An 11,139-nucleotide genomic window follows, 5' to 3' on the forward strand; every position below is an offset into this window, starting at 1 on the left:
TGCCCTGTGGTATATAGTAGCTCCTCGTTTATCTATTTTATATATAGTAGTGTGTACCTGTTAATCCCAAATTCCCAGTTATCTCTCCCCCCTTTCCCCTTTGATAATCATATGTTTGTTTTCTATGTCTGTGAGTCTATTTCAGTTTTATAAAAAGTTCATTTGTATAATTTTTTAACGTTCCACATATAAGTGATACCATATGCTATTCATCTTTCTCTGTCTGACTTCACTTAATATGATAATCTCTAGGTCCATCCATGTTGCTGCAAATGACATTATTTCATTCTTTTTTATGGCTGAGTAGTATTCCATTGTACATATATATACCACGTCTTTATCCATTCATCTGTCAATGGACATTTAGGTTGCTTCCATTGGTTGGCTATTGTAAATAGTGCTGCAATGATCATTGGGGTGCATGTATCTTTTTGAATTAGATTTTTCATCTCTTCTGGATATATGCCCAGGAGTGGGATTGCTGGATCATATGGTAGTTCTACTTTTAGCTTTTTAAGGAACCTCTATAATGTTCTCCATAGTGGCTGCACCACTTTACATTCCAACAGTGTAGGACGGTTCCTTTTTCTCCACACCCTCTCAGCATTTATTATTTGTAGACTTTTTGATGATGGCCGTTCTGACTGGTGTAAGGTGATACCCCATTATAGTTTTGGTTTGTATTTCTCTAATAATTAGTGATGTGGAGCATCTTTTCATGTGCTTGTTGGCCATTTGTATATTTCCTTTGGAGAAATGTCTATTTAGGTCTTCTGCCCAGTTTTTGATAGGGTTGTTTGTTTTTTTGATATTGAGCTGTATGAGCTGTTTGTATATTTTAGAGATTAATCCCATGTTGGTCATGTCATTTGCAAATATTTTCTCCCATTCTGTAGGTTGTCTTTTCATTTTGTTTATGGTTTCCTTTGCTGTGTCCCTGTAAATTTTAGAATAACTTCTATGTCTACAAAAATATTGTTGGGATTTTGGTAGAAATTGCTTTAAACCTGTAGATCAATTTGAAGGGGAACTGACATCTTTGAGTCTTCTAATCCATGAACACAGTGTGTTCATTTACTTAGTTCTTTGATTTCAATCATCAGTGTTTTGTAGTTTTCAAAGCCTGTTTTCTTAGATTTACACCTATGTATTTAATTTTCTTGGAGTGACAGTAAATGGTATTACATTTTAATTTTAGTGTCTCTGGATTCATTACTAGTGTACAGAAACATAATCAATTTTTGTACATTTATCTTGTATCCTGTGACCTGGTTAAATTAACTTATTATTTCTAGTTTTGTTTTGTTTGTTTGCTTGTTTTGTAGATCCCTTGGGGTGTACTATGTAGAAAGCTATGTCATTTGCAAAAAGGGAGAGTTTTACCTCTTACTTTCTGATATACACACTTTTAGTTTCCTTTTCTTGTCTTATTGAGCTGGCTAGAACTCCCAAGTGCTATGTTGAAAAGAATGGTGACAGCAGACATTCTTGCCTTGTTCCCAATCTTAGGGGAAATATTCAGTCTTTCACTGTTAAGTATAATGTTAACAATAGGTTTCTTTATAGATGCTCTTGTCAAGTTAGGGAAGTTTCCCTCTAGTTCTATTTTTGATAATTTTTATCATAAGTGAGTGTTGCATTTTGTCAAATGCTTTTTCTGTATCAAATGATATAATTATTGACTTTTCTTCTTAGCCTACTAATATGGTAGATTGCATTGATTGATTTTTGAATATTGAATCTGCCTTGTATCCCTAGAATTAATTTCGTTTGGCCATGTTTTATAATTCTTTTTATATACTGCTGAATTTTATTTGATAATGTTTTGTTAAAGATTTTTGTATCTGTATTCATGAGGGATATTGGTCTGTAGTTTTCCTTTCTTTGCTCTGTTGTCTGGTTTTGTTATTGGGGTAATACTAGCTTCATAAAATGAATTGAGACGCATTCTTTCCTCTTCTATCTTCTAGAAGACCTTCGGGAGAATTGGTGTTATATTTTACTTTATACACTTGATAGGATTCTCCAGTGAAACAATGTGGGCCTAGAGATTTCTTTTTGTGGAGTCTTTAAGTTACAAATTCAATTTCCTTAATAATTACAGGGCTATTAAAATAGTCTATCTCATATTGAGTGAGTTGTGCTAGCTAGTGATTTTTGAGGGATTATTTCATTTCATCTAAATTGTCAGATTTAGGTGTGGAGAGTTGTCCATAGTATTCCCCTATTATATTTTTGATGTCTGCACAGTCTGCAGTGATATCTCCTGCTTTATTTTTGATTGGTAGTTTGTGTTTTCTTTCTTTTTCTCTTTGTCTATCTTATTAGAGGATTGTCAATTTTACTGATCTTCTCAAAGAGTCAGCTCTTCGGTTAACTGATTTTCTCTATTGTTTTTGTAATTTCAATTTTATTGATTTCTCCTCTTATCTTTATTATTTTCTTTTTTCTTCTTGCTTTGAATTTATTTTGCTCTTTTCCTAGGTTGTTGAGGTCAAGGCTTAGATGATTGATTTGAGGTTTTTCCTTTTTTTTTTAATTGAAGATTTAGTGCTATAAATTTCTCTCTCAGTGCTGCTTTAGCTGTGACCCACCAATTTGATACATTGTATTTTTCTTTTCATTCAGTTCAATGTACTTTTTGATTTCCCTTAAGATTTCCTTTTTGACTTATGGATTATTTGTAAGTGTTTAATTTCCAAGTGTTTAGAGATTTTAGTCTTATCTTTTATTGATTTCTAGTTTGATTCCACTGTGGCCAGAGAACACACCCTGTATGATTTTAATTCTTTAAGGGTTGAGTCTATCTTGGTTTCATGGAAGCTTGAAAAGAATGTATATTCTATTGTTGGGTGGAGTAAAAATGTCATTAGATCCTGTTCATTGATGGTATTATTGAGTTCTTCTGTATACTTTCTGATTTTCTGTCTAGTTGTTCTATCAATTGTTGAGAGAGGGGTGTTGAAATCTCCAACAATAATTGTTGGTTTGTCTATTTTCCTTTCAGTTCTATCAGTTTTTGCTTCACATATTTTGCAGTTTTATAGTTTGTCACGTACACATTTAAGACTGCTATGTCTTCTTGGTAAATTGACCCTTTTATCAATATATAATGTCTCTCAGTGTCCCTGGTAATTTTCTTCATTCTAAAGTATATTTTATATTATATTAATATAGCCATTCCTGCCCTTATTTGATTTATGTTTATCTGTCCTTTTACTTTCAACCAGTCTATATACATTATATTTGAGGTTTCTTTTAGATGACATTGAGTTGGGTCTTTTTTTCTCGTCAAAGATTTAGTTTATTGTTACAAAATTTAAAGTTTTGACAGCTTCAATTAAACCTTCCTATAGACCATAATATTTTATTTATTAAAAAATTTTATTTTATATTGGAGTATCGTTCATTAACAATGTTGTGTTACTTTTGAGTGTACAGCAAAGCAATTCAGTTATACATATATAAGTATCTATTCCTTTTCAAATTCTTTTCCCATTTAGGTTATTACAGAATATTGAGCAGATTTCCCTGTGCTATACAGTAGGTACTTGTTGGTTATCTATTTTAAATATAGCAGTGTGTACCTGTCAAGCCCAAACTCTCAATTTATCCCTCCCCCCACCCATCCTGCCTGGTAATAATAAGTTTGTTCTCTAAGTCTGTGAGTCTGTTAATCTGCTCAGCCAGTCTATTTAAGAATGTTTAGACCATTTATGTTTAATATAAGTATTGATATTTTAGGGTTTGTCTGCCATTTTTTTCCTGTTTGTTCTTTACATTTTTCACTTCTGTGTTTTCTTTTTCCTGACTTCCTGTGGTCTACTTGAACATTTTCTAGAATTCATTTTAACTTATCTGTAACATTTTTGAGTGTATCTTTTCATAGACCTTTTTCACTGGTTGCTCTAGGTATTGCATTGTATATACATAACTTACTTCATTGACTGGTGTCATCATTTTACTAGTTTGAGTGAAATATGAGAACGTGTTCCCTTTTATGTCCTTTTATCCTCCTCATTTGTAATATAATTGCCTTAAATATTTCTTCTATTACAGCAGGGCTCCCCAATTCCCGGCCACGGCCTGTTAGGAACTGGGCTGCACAGCAGGAGGTGAGCTGCGGGTGAGTGAGTGAAACTTCATCTGCCACTCCCCACCACTCCCCATCACTCACGTTACTGCCTGAACCATCCCGCGCCCCCTGGGTCCATGGAAAAACTGTCTTCCATGAAACCAGTCCCTGGTGCCAAAAAGGTTGGGAACTGCCATATTACAGGTAGTACCGCATAAGACAATGTTCCAATTTTTGCTTCAATTGTTAACCAAATTTTAAAAATTGAAGAAGAGAAGGAAAGCCTACTGTATTTACTCATATTTTTACTTATTGTGCTCTTTCCTCCTTTATGATCTACCAAGGTTTCTTCTTGTATTGTTTCCTTTTTGCTTAAGGATTTCTTTTAGCCGTTCTTTTAGGGTACTTCTGCTGACGACAAATTATCTTAAGTGTCCCTTTGTCTGAGAATGTCTTGGTTTTCCCTTCATTCTTGAAGAATATTTCATTGAGTATGGGATTCTTGGTGATAGGGTTTTTTTCAGCACCCGAAAAATATTGTACAACTTCCTTCTGTTTTTCATGGTTTCTGATAAGAAATCAGATCTCCTTCTAATTGTTTTTCTTCTATAGATAGGTATTGTTTTCTTTGGCTGCTCTTGAGATATTTTCTCTGTCTTTTGTTTTAAGAATTTTAATAATGATGTGTTTTGGTGTGAATTTTGGGGGGGATTTATCTTGTTTGAGTTTCATTCAGATTCTTGATTCTGTCAGTTTATGTCTCTTGCCAAATAAGAAGTTTTCAGCTATTTTTTTTTCATACTTTTCAGCCTCATCCTCTTTTTACTCTCCATCTAGGACTACAAGGACATGGATATTGGATATTTTGTTATAGTCTCACAAGTCCCTCAAGCATTGTTCATTGTTTAGCCTATTTTCTCTTTCTTTTTTCAGATTGAGTAATTTATATTGTTCTATCTTCCAATTCACTGTATCCTTTCTGTCTTCAACATTCTGCTGTTGATTTTATTTATTGAATTAAAAAATCTAATGAGGGGCTTCCCTGGTGGCACAGTGGTTGAGAGTCCGCCTGCCGATGCAGGGGACACGGGTTCGTGCCCCGGTCCAGGAGGATCCCACGTGCCGCAGAGCGGATGGGCCTGTGGGCCATGGCCGCTGAGCCTGTGCGTCCAGAGCCTGTGCTCCACAATGGGAGAGGCCACAGCAGTGAGAGGCCTGCATACCGCAAAAAAAAAAAAATTAATGAAGTATAGTTGATTTACAGTTGATTTACAATGTTGTGTTAATTTCTGCTGTACAGCAAAGTGATTCAGTTATACATATATATACATTCTTTTTCATATTCTTTTCCATTATTGTTTAATCTCAGGATATTGAATATAGTTCCCTGTGCTGTACAGTAGTACCTTGTTGTTTTCCAGCTGAACTTTTAATGTTGTTATTTGTATTCTTCAGTTCTAAAATTTCCACACAGCTCTTCTTTATATCATCTTTATATTCCATTGATGAGATGTTCTATTTATTTGCTGAGGTTTTCTTTTTTCATTTGTTTCAAGTGTGTTTATAATTGCTTATTGTAGCATCTTTATCATGACTGTTTTAAAATTTTTTTCAGGTACTTTTAACCTCTCTGTCATCTTGGTGATGACATCTGTTGATTTTCTTATTCAGTTTGAGATATTCCTCAAGTGATTTTTCAATTGAAACTTAGACATTTTTGTATTATGTTATAAGACTCTGGATCTTATTTAAATATTTTGTTTTCACTGGTTTTGCCTGATGCCATTCTGGTAGGGAAAGGAGAAGTTTGCCTTGTTGTTGCCAGTTGGAAGTGAAAGTCCAGTTTTCCCACTCAGCCTCCATTGACATGTGAAAGAGCTGCCTCCTCATTACTGTTGGGTGAGAATGAAAGTTCCTGCTCTCCACATGGTCTCCATTGACACCATGGTGTGGTGGTCTTATTAACACTGGGTGATAGTGAAAGTCCTGGGTCTCTACTGGACCTCCTTTGATGCCATCCCAGTGGAGAAATGTTTGGGTGCCTTATTACAGCCTTGCTAAGGTGGAATTCTGGGCTCCCCCTTTACCCTTTGCTGGCATGGGTAGGAGTGGGGTTATAGTGTTTTCTGTGTTGTTTGGTAGAGTAGAATGGTTATTATCTAAAATGTTTCTCTATTGCTAGGCTTTCCCCTCTCCTGATTCTTTGACTAGAGACAGCAGACTTTTGTTGAGACTTCTTTGGTCTGTGCCTATTGTCATTTCTGAGTTGGTAGCTTCTTCAGCTTAAAGTCTGGTATATCTGAGGCAAAAAGAAAACCCACAGAACTCATCAATGGGTTGTTCCTTGGGTCCCAAGGTCCTTAGCCAATCTGCCATCTTCTCTCCATCTTTCAGAGTTTTCTTATGTTTGTTTTATATATAATATAAATATATGTTTAAATATGTTCATATTTATATAGCTTATATAAACATATATTCATATTTATATATGTTTGTTTTATATATAATGTCCAGGGTTTTTAGTTTTTCTTGGCGAGAGAAATAAGGAAAAGTACATCCATTCCATCTGTCCAGATGTGGAAGCATTCCTCATCGATTTTTAGGATTTCTTCTAATATCCAAATATTTACACTTTTTCTCTTACTTGGATTGCAAGCATTTTCTCTCAGATGTAACTTTTCTTTTAATTTTGCTTTTGAAGTCTTTGACCATATTGTTCACAGGAATTTTTAAGGAGACTGTTTTTTTTTAAAATGGGTGAGAGAAAAGTAGACAATTAAAATAGAAAGAAATATGACTGGCTAACAACTGGTATATGAAATTTGATATCAATGAGTTCAAATTGAAGAAAAATGATGGAATTATAGGGATGCTACGAATGTTAAGGTTCAAAATGTAAAAGCCCTGATGAAAAAAATTTAGTGAAATATCAGTCAGTCAATGGTTTCCTGTGCTAATAAGGAACTTTAAAAATATATGCAATTCTGGAAATTTTTTCATCCTACTGTGACGTCTCTAATTGTTAAAAAAAATTATAAATCAAATTTTACAAGGAATATCATGGAGATGTTAGAGATTCTTTTAAAACTAGAGATGTACAAAATCTGTTTTATTACATTTTTGCTATTTTTGTGCAATTCACAAAAGAGACACAAAATTAAAACACCAAAAGTACTTAGATAAGAATTCCTTTTTTAGGTGTAGAATTCTTAGTACTCTAAATAAGATAAGTAGTCTCTGTGAGAGCTAAATGGTCTTTTTAGGGTATAATAGAACCCTAAATGCATCAAATTACTAGGCATCAAATTTACTAAATGCATCAAATTACTAGGCCCCAATAAAGAGAGAAATATTTTCTAAATATAAGTTTCCTTTTAGGGTAATGGCTTACTTTTCCTGTTTCCCAAGATGCCTTCAGCTGCTTATGTGCTTTTATTATGTAGTATTAATTTTACAACACAATGCTCTTGAGAATTCGTAGCATATCTAGTTTCCCCAGAAAAGTATTTTAGAGGATTACATTGCTTGGTTTTGTGTTACTGGCCTCACATAATCACATATACTGTATTATTTGACTGGATGAAAATAACTGTGGAAGGTTTGGGAAATTTTATGGATGGTAATGTAGATATCTATTTCACCATTATATCTGCAGTTGGCATTCAGTTTCTCCAAGGAAAGGGGACATAGGCACTGGATTAATCTCTAAACCTAATTTCAGCATTGTTCATAATAAAAAGTTACTCAAACTAGAAACTATATCAGGAAGACTACCTTGATTCATGTTTGCATCTACCTGTCTATTTTCTGAAACAGTTGCTAGTGCAAGATGAAAGATGGGTAGGACTAATAAAGACAAGCAGATGACTGGATTAGCCACAGTTGGCTGGAAAGTTTTCATCTCAAGTTATAGAATCTGAAATACCAATCAAATATCTTTATGTCATGATGTAGGTATAAAATAAAAGTAATGATAATTACTGAATTGTGGAAAAGTGGTGATATAGCTGAAAGGGAACATTTCTTAAACAAACAGTATGTCTCACTGTACTGGAATATGGTATTTGAATAGAGATTTTTAGTTTGGAACCATTTGGCTTTTTTTATTGGTAAAATATTAACAATTTCATATGGCTCAATCAACACAAATTGCCTAAGGTGACCACATATATTAGGCAAAACATTTTAGAATAGCAAAATCCTAGATTGTGATGGGTGAGTAGGGGTGAGGTTGGGGAAAGTAGGTGTAGTGTGCTGGATCACATGATACAGGAAACAAAAATTCAACTCTTCTGAACTACAGGAGAGCAAGTTTTAAAATGCTGAACTTTACTTCTAGGCCAACTCTCAAACCTTCACCTCCACTCCTCCCTCACCAGCAACTGTGTGCAGATGTGTTCAGAGGTGTGAGAGTCAATCAGCCCAGAGGAAGAAGAACCAGTCATTCCTAGCATGATAGGGACCTACAAATGGTGCTGAAACAGCATGAAAACATAGCATGGAAAACAGAAAAAGTAATCATGGAAAGATACAGAACTACAATAAAAGGAGCAGTGCATCGTATCTATTCCTATTCTGGTGTATGACTGTTTATATTTATTTGGCACTTTAATAATTCCCAGAAAGCTCTGATTTTTTTTTCATAGACAGATCTATGTGCTGTACTTACTGTATCACTTGAGAACTGGTTTGGATTTATGAACTAAGATAGATCAGCGAGGGACAAAACCACAGTTCTCTATTTGAAATGTAGCTGGGTTTCTAGAATTAGCTGTTCTAGTTGCTGGCACAAGCAGCCCATGTAAGTTTTAAAAATTATACAACCTTCTGGATCTAAATTTCTGTTAGTTGTTTTTTGCCAAATATAATATCTTTGGTGTATTATTAAGAAGAAGTGCATCACAGACTACAAAGTGCTCCTGAATATGGAGCACTGACTATACACAATAGGGAGATAAAAGGAAAAGTAGCACAAAACACAGTCATTTGTTTCTTTTACTGTGTGCAGTTAATTGTCTCTGTGCATGTTCACTCTAGTTAAAGAGGGAATGCATGAAAGACATGAAACCAGATAGAATTTTGGAGTTATTCTCAAGGAGCTTCCCTTGTTCACTAGGAAACATACATGGAGAGCAACTACTGCACACAGTAAATAAAATAAAACGTTAACGTACAGTTATAAAATCTCAAAGAAATGTGTCACAATGTCCAGTAGAAAGGGGTTGAATTTATACCTTTGGCTGTCTCTGAGTGATTCTAAAATAATGCCTGGAGCTGACTTTTAAGAGAACACCCAGATAGCAACAACCAGTTGAAAAGCAACACTAATATGGAAGAGAAGGTATTAAAAAGGAAAACAATTCTGAAGTGAGTCTGGGGTGGGGGGGGGAGGAGCATGGATCATTACAGGCACTCATTTCTTTCTACAGAGTTCCTTTCTGTCAAAAAGATTAACTGATTTAAAAGATTTCAACTTATTTTTCCTTAAGAGACTATTCACTGCCTACTGTATATCATTCAAATTAAAATGTAAACAACCACTGGAAAGATCAATTCTATACTAATTGAGACTTCGCAAAGAATCCAAGATTATTTTTTGGATTTAGTGCACTTTCAAAGTATGTCGATTGTGATTCCATTTTCATACACCGTACACATTTCACTACCACAAACCTATCATGTAAAATAATGCAAAACCAAACATCAGGATGCTGACATTGTCTATGTATAAAAAGATAATACTAGAAAAAAAGTTATGGCAAATCTTCAAAAAAGTAGTCAGCCTGATTCCACCACAATTTGAATAACTTTACAACCACATCACATGTATTTCAGAGAGGTCCTCTGCTACTGATTTGGTTATTGGAAAATGGTTAAATGCACATGAATATTATTAGGAAATCTTGAGGAAGCTATCACTACTAAGATTCAAATACATTATTGTAATTATTTTAGATAAAATCAAATTGGTTGCAAATACATTTCTTTGAGAGCAGATTTCTGATTTATTTCTTAGAGGTCTCAACCATGTTGTCAAAAGTGCAAACATTCATCATCCTACTGAACATATTTTCCTAATCATTCCTCTCCATAGGCAAACACAAACTCAGTAAAATAAAGAAAGACAGCTTCTTCCCCACTGTCTGACATGGGCATCCAACTCTACTGGCCAGATAGCAGTTATGCAAATTGCAGTACATATGATGCAGATTGAATGAATGAAGTGGTTGTTTGCAAAGTCAGCTTGGCAAACTGCAGTGTACTAACCATGGTGAGAGATTTCAGCCTCTCAATATTTTTCCATATATAATAATCATTTTCAAATATCAAGACAGGGCTGATGAAATATTCTCAGTAGACAGTAAGATTTCAAAAAGATTTTCTGCTTTTTTAATGTTTTCAACTAATCTCTGCCCATCTCTTTCTTGACAAATAACCTTGGCTTCAATTTTATAGATAAAATTGAGCTCTGTATCACTTACACGTCTTAGTTTTCCCCCTTGCCACCTCTAAAATCCCTATGTATAGATATTAGACCTTTGTGCACTTCTTTTCTAGGTAAAAATTGTCCCTTGTCCTTGCTAAGTCCAAACTGATATCTGAGCTCATGATTCCATTTTGTGTGTCCTCCCACTGGATTACACAGTGTGTAATCCCCAGTCTCTTTTAGGTCTTCACTTTTACCTTCTCTGCTTGTCCCACCTCCTCTGCCTCTAAACATGTCAAGTTTTCTGTTATATTTTCCCTTGATCCTGCCACCATCTCAAGTTGTAAGTATCTTATGATATTGAGCATCTTTTCATGTGCCTACTGACCATCTGTATGTCTTTGGAAAAATATCTACTCAGGTGTTCTGCCCATTTTTAATTGGGTTGTTTGTTTTTCTGATATTGAGTTGTATGGATATTATCCCCTTACTGATCATATAATTTGCAAATATTTTCTTCCGTTCAGTAGGTTGCCTTTTCATTTTGTCGATGGTTTCCTTTGCTGTACAAAAGCTTTTAAGTTTAGTTAAGCCCCACTTATTTATTTTTGCTTTTGTTTCCTTTGCCTTAGGAGAC

This window comes from Lagenorhynchus albirostris, chromosome 2, assembly GCF_949774975.1.
Source record: "Lagenorhynchus albirostris chromosome 2, mLagAlb1.1, whole genome shotgun sequence".
NCBI classification, from domain to species: domain Eukaryota; kingdom Metazoa; phylum Chordata; class Mammalia; order Artiodactyla; family Delphinidae; genus Lagenorhynchus; species Lagenorhynchus albirostris.